The sequence below is a fragment of the Rhodnius prolixus genome, unplaced genomic scaffold (genome assembly GCF_049639745.1).
Source record: "Rhodnius prolixus isolate KJV_2025 unplaced genomic scaffold, Rpr scaffold_10, whole genome shotgun sequence".
In the NCBI taxonomy this organism is placed as follows: domain Eukaryota; kingdom Metazoa; phylum Arthropoda; class Insecta; order Hemiptera; family Reduviidae; genus Rhodnius; species Rhodnius prolixus.
In genome coordinates, this window is record NW_027411615.1 from 952,660 (window position 1) to 969,211 (window position 16,552).

The 16,552-nt window shown below is 34.9% G+C and overlaps 2 protein-coding genes across 4 annotated transcripts in view; one reads left to right on the forward strand and one right to left on the reverse strand.

The window, feature by feature from the left end:
- Nucleotides 1-16,552, reverse strand: part of LOC141457002 (very long chain fatty acid elongase 7-like) — a 110,325-nt gene that overhangs the window by 88,422 nt on the left and 5,351 nt on the right. The gene's annotated exons all lie outside the window — the stretch shown is intronic.
- LOC141456998 (ATP-binding cassette sub-family G member 4) overlaps nucleotides 1-16,552 on the forward strand; it is a 65,701-nt gene that overhangs the window by 3,479 nt on the left and 45,670 nt on the right. The window contains exon 1 of one of the 3 annotated variants that reach the window (XM_074133452.1): nucleotides 2,853-3,008. The exons of the other annotated variants lie outside the window; for them this stretch is intronic. The gene's annotated coding sequence lies outside the window, so the exon portion shown is untranslated. Of the gene's footprint in view, nucleotides 1-2,852; nucleotides 3,009-16,552 lie in introns of those variants that run through there. 3 annotated transcript variants of the gene reach the window in all.

Below are 16,552 nucleotides of genomic sequence, written 5' to 3' on the forward strand. Positions count from 1 at the left end.
TAATTTTGCGACCACAACTGCTGAGGTGTGGAGCTGGTGCGTTGTCGTGATGGAAAAGGACTTTTTTGTGGGCCAATCGTGGGCGTTTTTCTTGCAGCTCGGTTTTCAAACGGTCCAATAACGATGAATAATATGCACCTGTAATAGTTTTACCCTTTTCCAGATAGTCGATGAGGATTATTCCTTGCGAATCCCAAAAGACAGTCGCCATAATCTTTCCGGCCGAAGGAACGGTCTTCGCCTTTTTTGGCGCAGATTCCCCCTTGGTAACCCATTGTTTAGCTTGTTCTTTGGTCTCAGGAGTGTAGTGATGTATACATGTTTCATCCACAGTGATGAAACGACGCTTAAAGTCCTGCGGATTCTTCTGGAACAGCTGCAAACCGTCCCTTGCAACACTTCACACGATTTCATTTTTGGTCAAGCGTGAGCAATCGCGGCACCCCCATCTTGCGGATAGCTTTGTAATGTCCAAATGTTAATGCAAAATATTATGTACCCGTTCATTCGAGATGCCCACAGCACTAGCAATCTCACGCACCTTCACTCTTCTGTCATTCATCACCATATCATGGATTTTATCAATGATTTCTAGAGTAGTTACCTCAACAGGGCGTCCAGAACGTTCAGCGTCACTTGTGCGCCCATATGGCCACTCCGAAAATTTTGAAACCACTTATAAACTGTTCTAATCGAAAATCACTCGACTTCCTCGATTCAAACGAATGCCAAACACAAAGAAATTGACCGATCTGGCTGAAACTTGTTCTTCCAAGAGATGCTACTAACTAAACATAACCTCGATACGCGCCAGTGGTGCTATCTCTCTGACTTTGCACGGACTTTTCAAACGACTCTCGTTCAGTTGAAGTAAGCTTCACTGTTTCCTTTAACCTCGACGAATGTTATCCACTTTGTTTTCTATCAGTGATGACTTCCCCCTGGTGACGGTATATCTTTATTTCCTGTTTCACATAATACCAACTAATAGACGAACATCATTATGTGTAGTGGTTCTTGCGCTTTCATGAATCTGTTGTTTGTGCAACATGGTTTTAGCTAATTTATTTTTTGTGAATTTGTAAAAACGTTTTTTCAATTAACTGTTTCGATTATTATCATCTTTATCTATTATTAATAAATAAATAAATAAATAAATAAAAATAAATAAAAAGAAAATAAAAGATCAATACTGTAAAATAAAGCACCACGTCAATTCACGCAACTTGACAATAGAAGTCGTTTGGAATAAACCGAATTTTATTTCATAGCAAAACAATGATCGATTGTCACGTAGATCCAGTAACCTGATTTACATAAAAGACGGCGACCATATGTTAAGGTTAGTTAAAGTTCATCTAAAAATAAAGGCGTACAATGCTCGATCTTTAAAATGACATTTCGGTATTGGATTTATTATGTTAACATCAATTTTCTTAACGTAAGAAAAGGATATTACCTATTTTAATGTTAACTTTTATTAAATTAGATCCGTAAGAAGGAGAGAACGGGTAAGCTTTCCATTACAACGTTCCGTTTCACTGAAATGTACGATTTTACCATTTAAGGTAATATTAGTGAGTAATTAATATTAGTAAAACTTCCGAATTTGGAAAAAAAAACACTTCTAATTTCCTGCCTCCATATTTTTTATTGAACATTTTTTTTATACTTTCGCTTAATAAAGAACGACAGTTTTTATTCAAAATTATTAACAATAAAACTGATCTTAACCAGTTAAGCGTGGAATTTAAGTTTTAAACAACACCCCCACAGTGTGCGGAATTAAAATCAAGACAATGACGAGGTATACACGTGTCGAACGCAGGGCAAAGCAACCAAAAGTTTACAACGTTGTTATAGTCACTGCAAGTTGAGATTACAGAGGAGCATTTTGTGCTCATTCAAAATCTTGCACCGCTTCTTCACGTATGCATTGCTCTAGTTAACTAGGGACGCACAAGAGCTTTTTACAAGGAAGAAAAGAGCTTTTTGAATTTCATTGCAGAATTAAATCATGGTCTGAATCTCTATCTAAGTTAAAAAAACGGCATTGCACAAGGGTTGCTATTTGTGTGCGTAATTCCCCAATCTCTACTGCGGAGACTGAACATGTACCAACCACTTATCATTTGGCTGGCTCCCACCACCCACTCCGCATAAAATACTTAACAGTATTAGAGATTTGGTTTGACGTGTATACACACACACGTCATATACACTTAACTGATCTTAAAGAGGATTTCCGGAACAACAAAGCATCCCTTAAAAAAATCCTACTGAAATAAAGCCAAAAATATTTACAAAATATGTGTGGTTGATCACACAATTTACGTCTACCTAATTTGCTCTAACTCAGCATTTTTACTAAACAGGGTTTGACTTTAATAAAATACATCTTCACTGGAATATTTCTGTTAAAGAAAAGATGACTTCACAGCTTCCCCAAATTTGTAGAACTAAGCTGACTACGTCCACGTTCAAATAAACCCCATCACTAAGGCAACTGTTTTGGAATACGTAAAATAAAACCCTTTTTGTAAGGTCGCACTTCCGGTGTAATGAATACTCGTACTTCCTGTACAGAATTAAGTGATCAAATATTTATACAGAAAGGAAGTTACCCCACTTTCCATAGAAATAGTAGAGGCTGTTTCCGGAAGTCTCCTCGTACTTCCTTTTTCGTAAAAAAAAAGAAGAAAAATTGTTATTAAATACGTATTTATCATTTAAAAAGAGACACCAAAAAAATAAAGAAGATAAATTTTCTTTAAAAAAAAAAAGAGCTAAAAATTCCACGTGAAAGGGTGGTGTTTGGAGTGGGGGTCAAATAATCAGCCCCCTCTTCAAGGCATACCGGAGTGATTGTGCCGGCAATAGACTGTCAGTTTGCTCAGTAGGTGTTCCGCAACGGGTTGGCAATTTTATCCGCAGCTAGTTGGCGGCGTTTTTTTTTTCGATCGATTTTTTGTTTAGTTATTTTATTTATATCGATTAAAAAAATAAATGTAAGTAGCGTATTTATTTTTTATAATTTAATTGTACATTAAAAATTACAAGCAGTAATTCTATAATTGTGTTTGTTTTCATATTACGTCAGCACAAATAATGCCTAGTAAACAAATTTTGGGAAACAGCTGAAAAACTATTAACTTTGACTCTTTTTATGAAATAATTTATTATTTTATGAAATAATTCCGGAATATATATTTGATTTATCCTTTCTCTTATCACGCACAAGAGGAATTACAGCGATCGTATCTATTTTGAGATTTTTAACAAATTAATTTGTGTCAGCCTGCCAGCTGCACATATACATGATAGTTTTTTTTTAAAGGAAACTCTCGAAAAAATGGATATTGAAATTGATTCGATTGATTCAAATTGATTGAAAATGTAATCGATGTGAAATATACAGGGTGTATACGGAAGAGTGGTCGAAACTTCGGGAGGTGATTCAGCAGCTCAAATGCAACAAAAAATATTCTCTTCACTTTGGCCCGATTCACAATAGTGTTCAAGATATTTGCATTTTTAACTGTTCCGTCGTTTATTCACGTTTGTCACCATAAAAACGGCCATAACTTTTCTATCCTTTATCCTACAACAAATCTGCTTATTCCAAACGAAAGAGCATTAAATTTCCTATAAATTTGCTTAGTACAGAGCCCCAAAACGTTTCTTATAACAATGAAATTTTTACTTGAATGTCTAAAAAAATTCGTTCTCGATGATTTTTGTTAAAATTTTCAACTGTATTTTTTTTAATGATTATTGAATCAAGGAGGCACATAATTTCAGGAAAAGTTGCGCATTTATTGAGCTTCAAGACCATATGGATTTTTTTGGTTTTTAATAAAACCCTACCCCGAACAGAGGGGTGTAAATGCAGAAAACTGGGATTTTGCGTAACCGACTTTTCACTACTAATTTACTCAAATGTCAATTTTTGGAGAAGGAACAAATAGAAAAGTAACCATTTTAGTTTTTAACAATTATTATTTAATAAAACGGAAGTAAAAAATAAAGTAGCCATATATATCCCATAAGAAATAATGTATTTGTAGTTTATTTCGTTTCTAAGCCCCAGAAATATTAGGCCGTTTTACTGGCCTAATTTTTTTATATTTTTTGTAAAAACAAGGTATCTAAACAAGAAATAAGATCTAAAAGTGTAAATACAAAAAACAACTCGGCTCATCTCGGTGGTGTTCGAGTTCCAAATGTTTGTTCGGATTTCGGGACAATATTTTCCGCGAATTTCTTCGTCGAATACCGATTTGTTCGAAAGTCAAGTCGTACGAAAACCGAGGTACGTAACATTGTATATGAGAAAGTTAAAAATCAAAAGAAGTTCAGTTACCGTAGCACTTCCGGATATCTGTTATGCTTTAAATTCGTAATTTTTGCAGGTTGAACACTACTTTAATTTGTACGCAAAGACATTTCCGGTTGGCTGAATTTTCGTCCAAAAGCTTATTGTTGGGTGTCTAATTTATCTTTATCTTAAGAAAGAGGTAGACACTTGAAAGTACCTCAAAATTTATAAACTAAAAAAATTTTACCCGACAAAAATCTTTCCTTATTAGAGAAAAACTGAATTAATCTAATAATTTTAATAAGTGTCAATGCAAACAATTATTCAATCATTGTTAATTAATTATTATTATAATTAAAATTTCGAAATTCATTGAATTAAGTATTTTTTTTTTTTTTTTGTTAATTGATGAATCTTAAGCACCATTTCATTATTAAATAATCTCTGTTTAGATTTTATGAAAACATAAATCGATATTTTATTGTTTAATCGTTATCATTAATTTAATTAATGATAATAATTGATAATAGTTTTTGTAATCCCGTTAAGTTTTTCTGGTTCTACTTAGTAACAAACACTGCACAGTTTAATATAAAAAGAAGTGTGTTCCCAATATTGTTTATACAAAGGGTGATCCATTTAAAACGCACCAATCGCTAATAACTTTTTAGCAAACCGAAATTCCGAAAAAACCCACGAAGTAAACTAAATGTTTTTTTTGGTCTATTTTTAAAATTTTCTGCCCCCGACGCTGTATCTTCATTTTTGGCTGAGTTACGGGCAAAAACCTGATCGTAGTTTCATAAGGACCACTGGTTTTGACAATGATTATGTAAACTACGTAAAAAAAAAACTGTGAAAAATGACGTTGACCCCGTTTCGATATCCCCTAATATTAGTCGAGATATTCGTAAGATCAAAGTTACAATTTTTTTTATTCGTGAACGGTTTTCAATATTAGTTTTCCACCAGAAATACACTGGAAATACTGAAAAAAAAATGTTGTTTGTGACGCAAAGAAGAAAAATAATAATAATAATTGTGGATTTTAAATAATTGTGGTTGTGGGTGAATCAGGATACATTTGTTTTATCATTAAATAAAAGCCATCATCACATCATTTTAATGCACCCACCCCGTATGCAAAACTTCTTGACCTATGATTAAGGGTAAGAATATCTCTATGTCAGGATGTAGGTCTAGTGGTGGTCAGGAGCGTGGCTTTGTAAGTGGAAGATCCTTAGTTCGAATCGCGTGTATGACTACACTTTATTTTTTTAAAAAAGTATTATGATGTATTAACATTAAGTATTATGAATGACTGCATACTCGGGATTCGAACTGGGGATCTACCACTATTATATAGGGCAGCTCCAATATTTGTGAGGTTGTGCTAAGAGAGAGCTGGAGGGAGATAGGATCCATAATCAATCCAGAAATAACAATCCTAAATGTCGTATTCCTTTTATTTTTTTTTACTTTTTCTTGTCAACATTAAAATGGTACTGTTATTCCAGATTTTCAGTTTGGGGTTAGCTCTGGAAATAATCGTTTAGTCTTTTGAATTACGTAACGGTAGAAATACGAAATTTCTGCAAGATACCACCGTTACATTAGACCCCCCCTTGGTGCCAATAGGACAAACAGGGGCAGCTGGACTAATGCAAGTTCAAACTGAACGGGGAAAGCTATAACCAAAATCTGTTTTGAACCTGAAACCAGGACCTAATGGGGTAGTATCATTGGACCCAAAAAAGCTGTATGTTCAAACTGTCATTCTTGAGGTAAGCAACTCCAGCACACACGAAGATCAATCACAGTTTAGTGCTTCACATACATTGGGTACATACAATCAACATCCTCGACGGAGCAAATCAAAGATACACGTAAATACTCGTAAAATTCAACTGTTACAATATTGTATTACATAACTAAGTCGCGTATTAGATAGCGAATGTTCTATTACAGATTGTTTAATCCTGAAGCTGTGTAAATGTTTAGCATTTATATGGGTACAACTAACGAACTAACTAAACGTTTCATTGGAATTGCATCATCATCAGTTTTATTGCACTTCCGGGAGTGGATCTTTTACCGAATAATTTTTCATTTTTTTACAGGTTTTTCCAAAACATATTTCAACGATGTTGTTTTGTTAAAAACTTATCGTACTGTTTGCTCACATATAGATTTAGAACTACTATTAGAAACGTTTTTCTGAGGAGCACTTATAGTTGGGCTTTTGGATATCAGGGGGGATTGACACGAATACAGAAATGGGTGAAATGGAATTTCCTGTATTTGAGATGTAATCAAATCGGAAACGAAAGGGTTTATTAAGGTCATCGTGGAGATTAAGACTGGACTCATAGGGAGTGCCATATAATTCGGCGCGAAGGATTAGATGGCTCGGTGTAACCGGAAAGGAAGGCTCAGTTGATTGATGCCCACATAATCAGCAAATCGATTGTTGGCCACAAATGCCATTTGTGAACAAATAATTTTCTGATATGAGAGACCTCAAAAACGGAACACTTCCGGTAAAAATTTAACTTTTCTTTGTAAAAAAAAAGGGGGGGAAATTACATTATTAAAGAAACCATTTTGATCAATTGACTTCTGGCAATCATTAGTAACGTCCAAGACAACAGCATAACAAAAAGAAAATGCAAGTTGAAGGTTTCTGAGATGCACAGAGCGTGGAAAAACTATTTTTTCATAAACCCGAAGACCTTTAAAAAAAAAAAATAACATAATCCTTGAACCGTTTTTAAAAGCGGAAAAAGCAAATGGAAAATTAACTTTTCGCAAGTCATGGTATAACTACCGGTTCGTGATGTGATTATACTTTTTGATGTTCAGCTGTTTAATTTTCAGATTCTAAGATAACGAGACTTTGCTCTGCCTTTTTAAAGACACGAAGGTGAAATCTGTTTTTGAGTACGTAAACGAAATGTTTTAAATATTTATTTATTTAATATTTAATTTTAATTAATGACGGCACTGCCATTCTTTCATTTCACTCTGAATCCTATCCAAGCCAATCAGAATATTCAAATTCAATTCAAATTTCTCCAAACTTCCTAAATTTTAATTTCAATTAAATTCCATTTCCTTTATTTCTTTAATTTTACTTCTTATTATTGTAAATACTTGCCTATTTTTTGTATATAAATATCTAAAATACATGCGAAACCAATAGGGAATCCAATTGTACATGTATTTTTACATGTAATTGTACATGTATTCTTACGGGACAACTAACATGTTCAACTGAAACATTCAAGATTACGAACGTACATTTCAATCTACTTTCTTGAATAATTGATCTCATCTTGACTTGGTCCCACAAAAGCAAAGTATCTATAAGGCACCGTTATAAGACTCAGAAGAGTGATGGCGGGGCATAACCACAAAAATTCCGATTCTGAAACTGGCAAAACCCCCCAAAATCCCAACCAAAAAACCCTTAATCTCCCGCTATACTGCTTATCCCTTTTTTTTTTTTTTTGTATTTACAGTGACCTTCATATCCCTTATGTTACTAATCAAATAAAATCTCTCGACTGCGCGAATTTCGCTGAGCGGTCCCTCCTAAGCCTCTCCTGAAACAGATCTCTCCTCACATTCCAGATAATCCTATAGTCGTCACTTGAATCGGAAGTGGTCTAGGAAGACCTATCGATGTGAGGGAAATCCGCCGTCTTTGTAAATGTTTCCATTAAAGTGAATGCATATTATAAATTTTGTAAACTTAACAATACTTTTAAGAGCGGAGTGATTACCGTACTGGATTCCGACGCGGAGACCCCGGGTTCAAAACCAGATTCCGATTCTTAGATTTTCTCTTTCTAGGAGCTTCTTACTGCTCACTGTTCTGTGATAGACATTGTTGACTTTTTGAAGATTTTAGAACGGAAACTAAAGTAAGAGTAGGTTACGTGTAGTGTTATAATCTCCCCTCCCTAGAATATTAACGCTAATACGACAAAAATTAATATTTCCGTTAAGTTTAATTTGTCCAAGTTAATACGTACAACTAAACTTACACACTTAGAAATGATGTAACTAATGTAAAAGTGAAAGTGTATGTACATGTTGGTCCCAAATTAATGTACAAAGATAAGTTAAAAACAGGAATAAAAGGCGGGCTCTACAATTAGCTGGTTACTCCATTACACGCTGTTAGAAAGATTGCAGGTTATCGATGTAACCATCGTTGTTATTTCTCTGTCTGATTAAAAACTATCATTAATTATGCAGTTTCAAAATATCAAGGAATGTATGGTGATGGGGCTTGATCACTGAATCCGAAAAATACTAGCTACTACTATCTCTTCAAGACACCCGCACGTCATGAAAATGAAGTAGGAAATTTTGGTGTATGAAATACGTAGTTGCCAACTTCCGGCAAAAATGCACTCAGGATATTTCGTCCAAAGAACTTCACTGCAGTAGAATTCTGAGTAAATGTTGTGATGATGATTGCAGCTCTTTTTACACAACCAGACTTCTGACTGTCAGAAGAACAGCTTCTACTTGTCTTGAACCGGTTTAAAGACTTCGTCTTTGCTCATCATCGGGTCCAGTAAGCTGCATCATATAAACTATTCCACAGATGAGTGAAATCCCTCTTACTCTAAATCTTCTCTATAAAGAATCTCAGATTCTTGTTACTCTTCCGGAACTATACGTAATTTCGTGTATCCATCAATATTAATTTAATTAATATTTGTAGATTATCTAAAACTTTTTCAGAAACAAATGAAAAATTAGCGAAAATTTTTTTTCTTTGTTTCACAAGTCTTTGTAGTACCAAAATTATCGAAAACGTCTGTAAACATTGCTTACACAGCTTCTATAAATTTGTCAGAAAAGATAAGAGCAATAGAGTGGGTGTTACGCCTAAGTAGCGGTCCCCACTCAGCACAAGACTAGCTGGCGGATATCCTGAGGTTAAAACAAAGCTGACCTAATAGTATGAACAGCTAATTTTTCTTCCAAACTGAAGTTAAAATATGTTTCGCTACTGGTTACTGTGACCATTTTATCTGACGCTGAGCTTTTAGAGGTAGTAAGGCGCCCCTAAAGATAGAAAGCCCTGTAACTTAAACCTAGGAGCTTTCGAACCTTTGCTACCATTGAGCTTTTCCATTTTGATTACAATTACTTTTTTATCTTTCAGTTAAAGATACCTCTCTCTCTGGAACTCCTTACCATCATCTGTCCGCCATGCTCTTACCCTTTCTATCTTTAAATCCCGACTGTTCAGTTATCTCCTTTCTATTCAGCTTCCTCCGAAATTCTAATTGTTTTAATTTATTTCCTTAATTTCTGCTGTTATTTTTATTTTCACTTTTTGTAAATACTTATTTATTTATTTATTTTCTGTTTAATCACAGGCCAAACTGTTAAGGCCTCTTTGTACCAGTGTTTATTCTTAGGGGACAATTGTCCCAGAATAATAAATTTCTTTTCTATTCTGTTCTATTCTACCAGATAGTTAGGGCAGAATCCTCTGGTAAGTAATGAAGGGCTCACTGATGATAGTTGCTTTTCTTGGGGTTCTAATTTTTTTCCTTCCAAAGGTCCAAAAACCTTCACCGTTATTCTTCTCCGTTGGATTTCATCCACCTCCTACCCATGTTACTAAAAAATCCTTTCTTTTTTCTGGTCCAGCCTCTGTATATCCTTCATATTCTGCTCTCTGTACCCAATAACGCTACCCTGGGCATATATTTGTTAGAATTAGACGACCTCCCTTTGCTAAGCACCCAGATCCTCGACCCTGTAAGGCACGCCCTGGTCTAACTTTTCATTATCTAATATACGTTCTTTTCAAATAACTTTCACTCCGAGTGAACTTGTTGTTGAAATCTCATTCGTAAATCATGTTTGCCTGAAATTATGATACATCACTCTTCTATTATATACAGCAAACAATTTTTTTCTAGCATTCACCATCACTAAATAATGAAGGAAGAAGTCTGTAGTAGATAGTGTTTCCAATCTGCAGTATGGCGCACTTGCTGCATCTTGGTTTCGCACATACATTCGCTCCTCCAGCATCCTAATACGCTCTTTCCCTTGTGGTCATCTCTTTACTATCTCACTCTCTTACGTGCACATTCTTTCCATTGAATGATCTGTTTACTCAACTTACAAACATAACGTTGATTTATAAGATTTAAAGGCATATTTATTCAACACTGCCGTTTCTCTTCTACTTTTAATTACTTGATCAACTTATCGTTTTCATTAATTCAATTTTTGTAAGCGCCTGGTCAAAAGGAAGTGACCTACCACTGTCCTGCTTAAAGATGAGATTTTTTTTAATTAATTTCAACGTCACAAAATTTGAAATGGTGATCACCCAGTAACTTATTGTGTCACCATCTTGGGAGTTCTAATGGTTGCTGTTTTAGGATGTCCTTTACTTGATGCAAGAAAATTTATGACCTCATTTAAATTCAGCCGTCCATTTCTTTATCTTCTTCTTCTTCTTCTTCAGCTAGTGTTGCTGTTCTAATTTAGGGCCTCCTTCTTATCTCATTAAAGTCTACTTTTAAGAGCAATTTACAGAAAAACAATTCGGTAGATCGAGTTAACTATTGACTGACGTATGTTGCGACACGAGCAGTATCAACCTGCCAACAATAAAATTTCATTGCTAGCAAGGCTAGAAAAATCGAGAATGTTTCACCTTTACTTCAGTATGGGTGCACCTAACTTTTTTTAAATCCTTCTCCAAAAAAAATCGCATTTCATGAAGCGCTACGACGTTGAGCTTTGAGAACAACTGAAAAACTTTCATCTTGTCCCCGCTTCAAGTGCTACAGCAGCTTCCAAGCACCGGAATACACTAAACGACCTTAGAATGTTTACTTCAATACTTATCACAATAATATTAATCAAATGTTATTTTTACATACTTATGTTTTTGTTGATGATAATTCTTTATCATCCATCTCCTACGCTCCGTGTATGATGACGCAAAAAAAAGAAGAGATTTTTGCTATCAAATAAAAGATTAGCAGAAATTTGCTAATCACATTATAACAAACAATATGTGCATTGTTTACATATTTTCTTATTTGTCAAAGCAATTACATGTAATTGCGTAGATAAAAACTACGCTTTTCTACCACTCACTTCCTCTCTCAAGATGGATTAGTCAAATTTTGGGATCCGGTCAAATTTTTGGACTTAGTTTTCATCAAAAAAAAAAAAAAAATTACAGATAACCTGTGACTGAAATAGTAATTTTTCAAAAAGAAAATCTGAAACTTTTCATTATTTTTGCGAACTCCTATGGATAATTGAAATTTAGCGATGCAAACCGGAAGTCTGATTTTAGGGATTATTTTTCGATAATGGCTCTTACGCAATTATGTTCGCAATTAATGACAGTTACAGAGTTAGACTTCCCTCTAGAAGGTCATTACAGCAAAATGGATAGCTCTACAGACTAGATAAATAATAACAATTTAGTTATGTTTACGAATCTTGTACGCTAATCGCATAGCTAAGCCCTTCCCTACCTAATTTCTTTTTTTATCATTTTTAAATTCAAGGCACGTCAAAAGCTGAGGTTATTGGAGCCGGCAGCTTTTTTTTTTTTCTGTGAACAGCCGTTCTTCTGACAGTGTTTTCTCGGCATAGACCACGCCATCCATCAACGGACACAGTGAGCTGTAAGTAGCTCCTAGGAAAAGAAAGTCCTAGGGCCAGCTGCTGGATTCGAACCCGCCTAAATTATTGTTAATATTAAAATAAATAAAAAGCAAATGTAGCTAAATTACATGCTCCCAAAGGCGAGCTATCCTTCCACCCGTTTACCTAAACATCACTCCTCTTCCTACAACAGATTGTGTTCAGTACCTAGGACTCTTCATGGACAAACGCCTAAACTGGAATCTCACAATACTAGACTTAAAACGGGAAAGAACTGAACAGACGATTCAAACTCTCTCTCTTAGACTTCTCGACAAGCGATCTAAACACTCACTACAGAATAAACGACTTATATGATACTGAAACCTTTCCTGGACTTACGGAAATGGAACTTTGGGGCTCAGTCAAAGCTTCCAATATCGACCAAATCCAATCCTTCCAGTCAAAAAGCATTCCGTTGAAACCGCTAATGCTCCTTACTATGTCTTTAAAACTCTACCTTGCACCGAGATTTCCCTTGTTCCTTATGTTTCAGAAGCTATAAGATCCCATTATATTAAATTCCATTCTTCAAATTGCCTCACATCTCAATTCTCTAGTATCTCAACTTACTACTCTACCAAGAAATACTCCCAGGCGGTTGAAGCGTTTCTTCTAAATGAAGTAAGAAGTGCCAGTGTATTCGTATAATAGTTGGAACTGTACCACTTTGGGAGTTTCACCAATGGGTGAATTCTCCCCTCATGTATTCATGTATTTATTCTATGTATCATGTATCAGCTTCACTTGTTGCAGAAATATACTGCAGTTGTGAAAATTATAAATTTAATGAGGATTGTTCAAACTGGCCACTTGGAAACCATAATTTTATTTTTAACTATTTAAAGCACCTTTTGTCCACTTTCCATTTTGTCAAATTAACACTAATTTATGAAATAGTTTATCTAATCTATTCCTATTGTTATTCTGGTTCTCTTTTTTTTGTTATTCTTGTTAATTATTAGTCTTTTATTGTTAACTAGAGAATAACTAGCAATTGTTCTATACAGATATCTAGCCGAAATGACCTCAATAAAATGACCTAAACAAAAAACTAAAGTTATCAACATGATACGCAAATTATGTATGACTAACGAAAAATTACAAACGGGCGCTGAAATGAATTCTTTATGAGTCATTATGTGCAGGCTATTTAATCAACAGGTTGGTTTTTCTCTTTAAAGCAATCCTCTTTGCCATGAACTATAGTATTACAATTTTCTGTCTCTTTTCATAATTGGAGGAAATATTGAATCGAATTAAATTTCCAGTATAGAGTTTTCCTCAGAAAATCACGACATGAAAAACGATAGAAATTGGAAAAAATAGTTTTCAGTAAAAGTAAAGTAAAGTAATTGCCTATTTTTTTCAGGCCGGCTTTACGTCCAACTACCAATTATGCGTCGTGGACGGAGGCGACTAAAAACATATCGTACTTTACTGTAAATTTCTTTTACTAACCATTAAATAAAAGCCAAGGCCTAGAGACCGGGGAATCGAACCCATTAAACCAAGAATACATCTTAGCTTTGCGGGTCTAGTCTATAACCACCTAACATACCTTAATATAAATTTCTTTTATTAACCATTAAATAAAATCCAAGACCTAAGACCGGGAGTAGAACCCACTAAACCAACAATAAGCTTTGCGGGTCTAGTACCTTAACTAGAGGAGAGAAACTACCCAGCGGTAGCACTCTCTACATGAGATAGGGGAATGTGAGGAGGAGAATATGAGTGGGAGAGAGGAGAGATAGGAGAATAATGGCGTTTAGGCCTTCAGACTACGAGGGTCACTGGCGATTCAGTCGGCGAGGAGTATTAGGGATGTCAGAGGAAGCGAGAGACAGTGCAAGAGGATTAGAGCTAGTCGAGAGAGAAGTATGGAACTTTTGGTATTCAGTCTTGGCGAGTTGGTCTATGAAGGGAATGTTGAGGTCGTCACGTGAGGTTAGTCACGCAGAAAGGAGCGTCAGCTATCTGTCGGAAATGTATGTACTGTCCGTCTGTTTGTAGGTTTGACTGAACCCCACAGCTCTAGTCCCGTAAGTCCACATAGGTTTGAGGATAGTATTGTACATTAAGCGTTTGAGTTCAATGGGTAATTCGGAGCGTCGTCCAAATAGTCTGTAAAGTAGTTTCGCACGTTTCGACATTGCCTTTGTCTTTTAAGTCTAGTGTGTGGGTTCCACATGAGTCTTTTGTCTATGTAGAGCCCATGGTAGCTAGCACCAGATCTGTACAAGGAAGAGGATTGCTGTTGAAGAGGACGGGAGAGTAAATGTGGCATTTCAGTGGGTTCATTTTAATCCGCCCCTTCTTTACCTAGAATTATATTTTATGTAAGTGTGTCCTGTAACTTGTATGAAGCTGATGTAGGATGTATACTTATGGCTAGTATGGCTGTGTCGCCTGCATATGTACAGAGTAGTGTAGAGGGTTGTCTGATGTGTATGCTGTGTAGAGAACGGGTCCAAGTATACTCCCCTGCGGCACTCCCGCCCACCACTGTGGAGAAAGAAGAGAGAGTGGTTTAACCACGAAAATACCAAAACCGGAAGTTTCAAATTAATAGAATTTGTTTTTAATCACTATCATACAGAAAAAACAGCCTCGAAATATTTTTAACTTTGAGCTCAAAACAAATAGTTGAACGTCTCAGTTTTTTGTTTAAAGAAAAGAACAAAATGTCAATAAAAGAAAAAATAATAATTATTTTATAAGGACGGTATCTTTAATTAAATAGAACTGGAGGGCGAGGGGTTAATAATATTACAAATACGGATGAATACCTCAGTTTATCAGAATTCAGCGGTGTAACGACCTCTCTCTCATGTAATCGTTAATACAAATGTTTGCTAGAAATTCTTTTTCTTTTTTTAAAGCAACTATTATTGTCTTTTCCCATCCTTTTGTAACATCTTTATCTTGAAACTCCTTGTATTGTCTACCAATGTCAATAGAGTCTGGTCAGTACTGATTACACTGAATCGCTTATCACAGAATTAAACTGATTATCTGACTTGTGTATTTAATTTAATTAAACAAAGCATATAAGAAGAAAATTCAATAGAGACATTCTTTATTTTCCGACATTTTCCCAACGTCCAAGATTAATTAGAATTTGATTTCTTTTTGTCTTTAACCAGCGCTTTTCCTCTCTAGATTCATGTATCGGCTACAAAGAAAATGCACTCCAAAGCACGGCTATATCTTACTACATTTCGTATTGTTTTTATTACATTATCGTATTGTTATATAGAAGAAAGATTATTGCTAATTTCAGTCAAATATGTCCACTTTCTATTTGGGAACTAGTTCAGGACTTATTAACAATATTATAAGTAGGTTTTAAAAGGCATCACGATAGGCAAGGCCCGCAAAGCTGAGATGTATTGTTGGTTTAGTAGGTTCGATACCTCGGTCTCTAGGCCTTAGATTTTATTTAATGGTTAATATGAGAAATTTGTAGTAAAGTATGTTAGGCGGTTATAGGCTAGACCAGCAAAGCTAAGATGTATTGTTGGTTTAGTGGGTTCGATTCCCCGGCCTGTAGAGCCTTGGATTTTATTTAATGGTAATATGAGAATTTTAACAGTAAAGTACGTTAGGCGGTTATAGGCTAGACCCGCAAAACTAAGATGTATTGTTGGTTTAGTAGGTTCGATTCCCGGTCTCTAGGCCTTAGATTTTATTTAATAGTTAATATGAGAAATTTGTAGTAAAGTATGTTAGGCGGTTATTGGCTAGACCCGCAAAGCTAAGATGTATTGTTGGTTTAGTGGGTTCGATTCCCCGGTCTTAGGCCTTGGATTTTATTTAATGGTTAATAAAAGAAATTTATTGTAAAGTATGTTTGCTAGTCGCCTCCGTCCACGGCACCTAATTTGGTAGTTAGACGTAAAGCCCGCTGCCTGAAAAAATAGGCAATTACTTTACTTTTCTTGAGAAGGTTTTACATTGTTTATAGGTGTAAGCTCTTTATAATAAAATAATGACCACAAATTAGCAATAATCTTTCCTCCTTTTGGGATTTTACTGTATTTCTCAAAAAAAAGTACTGAAGTGAAGTGAACGTCGGATTCTTCACACCAATCAACCATCTGATGATGGAAGAAAAACCAAAAACGATAGAAAAAGAGAAGAAAAAACAAACGTATTTTATGACGAGTAAAAATCTTGAAAATTATAATTTGTGTGATTTTTATAACGCGTAGATTTTCTTTAACATTTTACCCTCTCCTTTTCAACACATACATAATAGAGAACATTTTCTTGAAAATTAATTTTTCCTTGTAATTCGTGAGGTGAAAACTCTATTTGTAAAACTTGACATGATGGCAATACCTTCCCAAACTTCTAGTAAAATAAATAATTAAAAAAAAATATATATATATATATAGTATATATATATAATAGGAAAACAAATTTTAAGCATGTGCAAATGATATTATGTATTTGGCACACGGTTGAAAGTATATATGTGTAGGTCCATTGTCGCACAGATGTTTATACACCTAT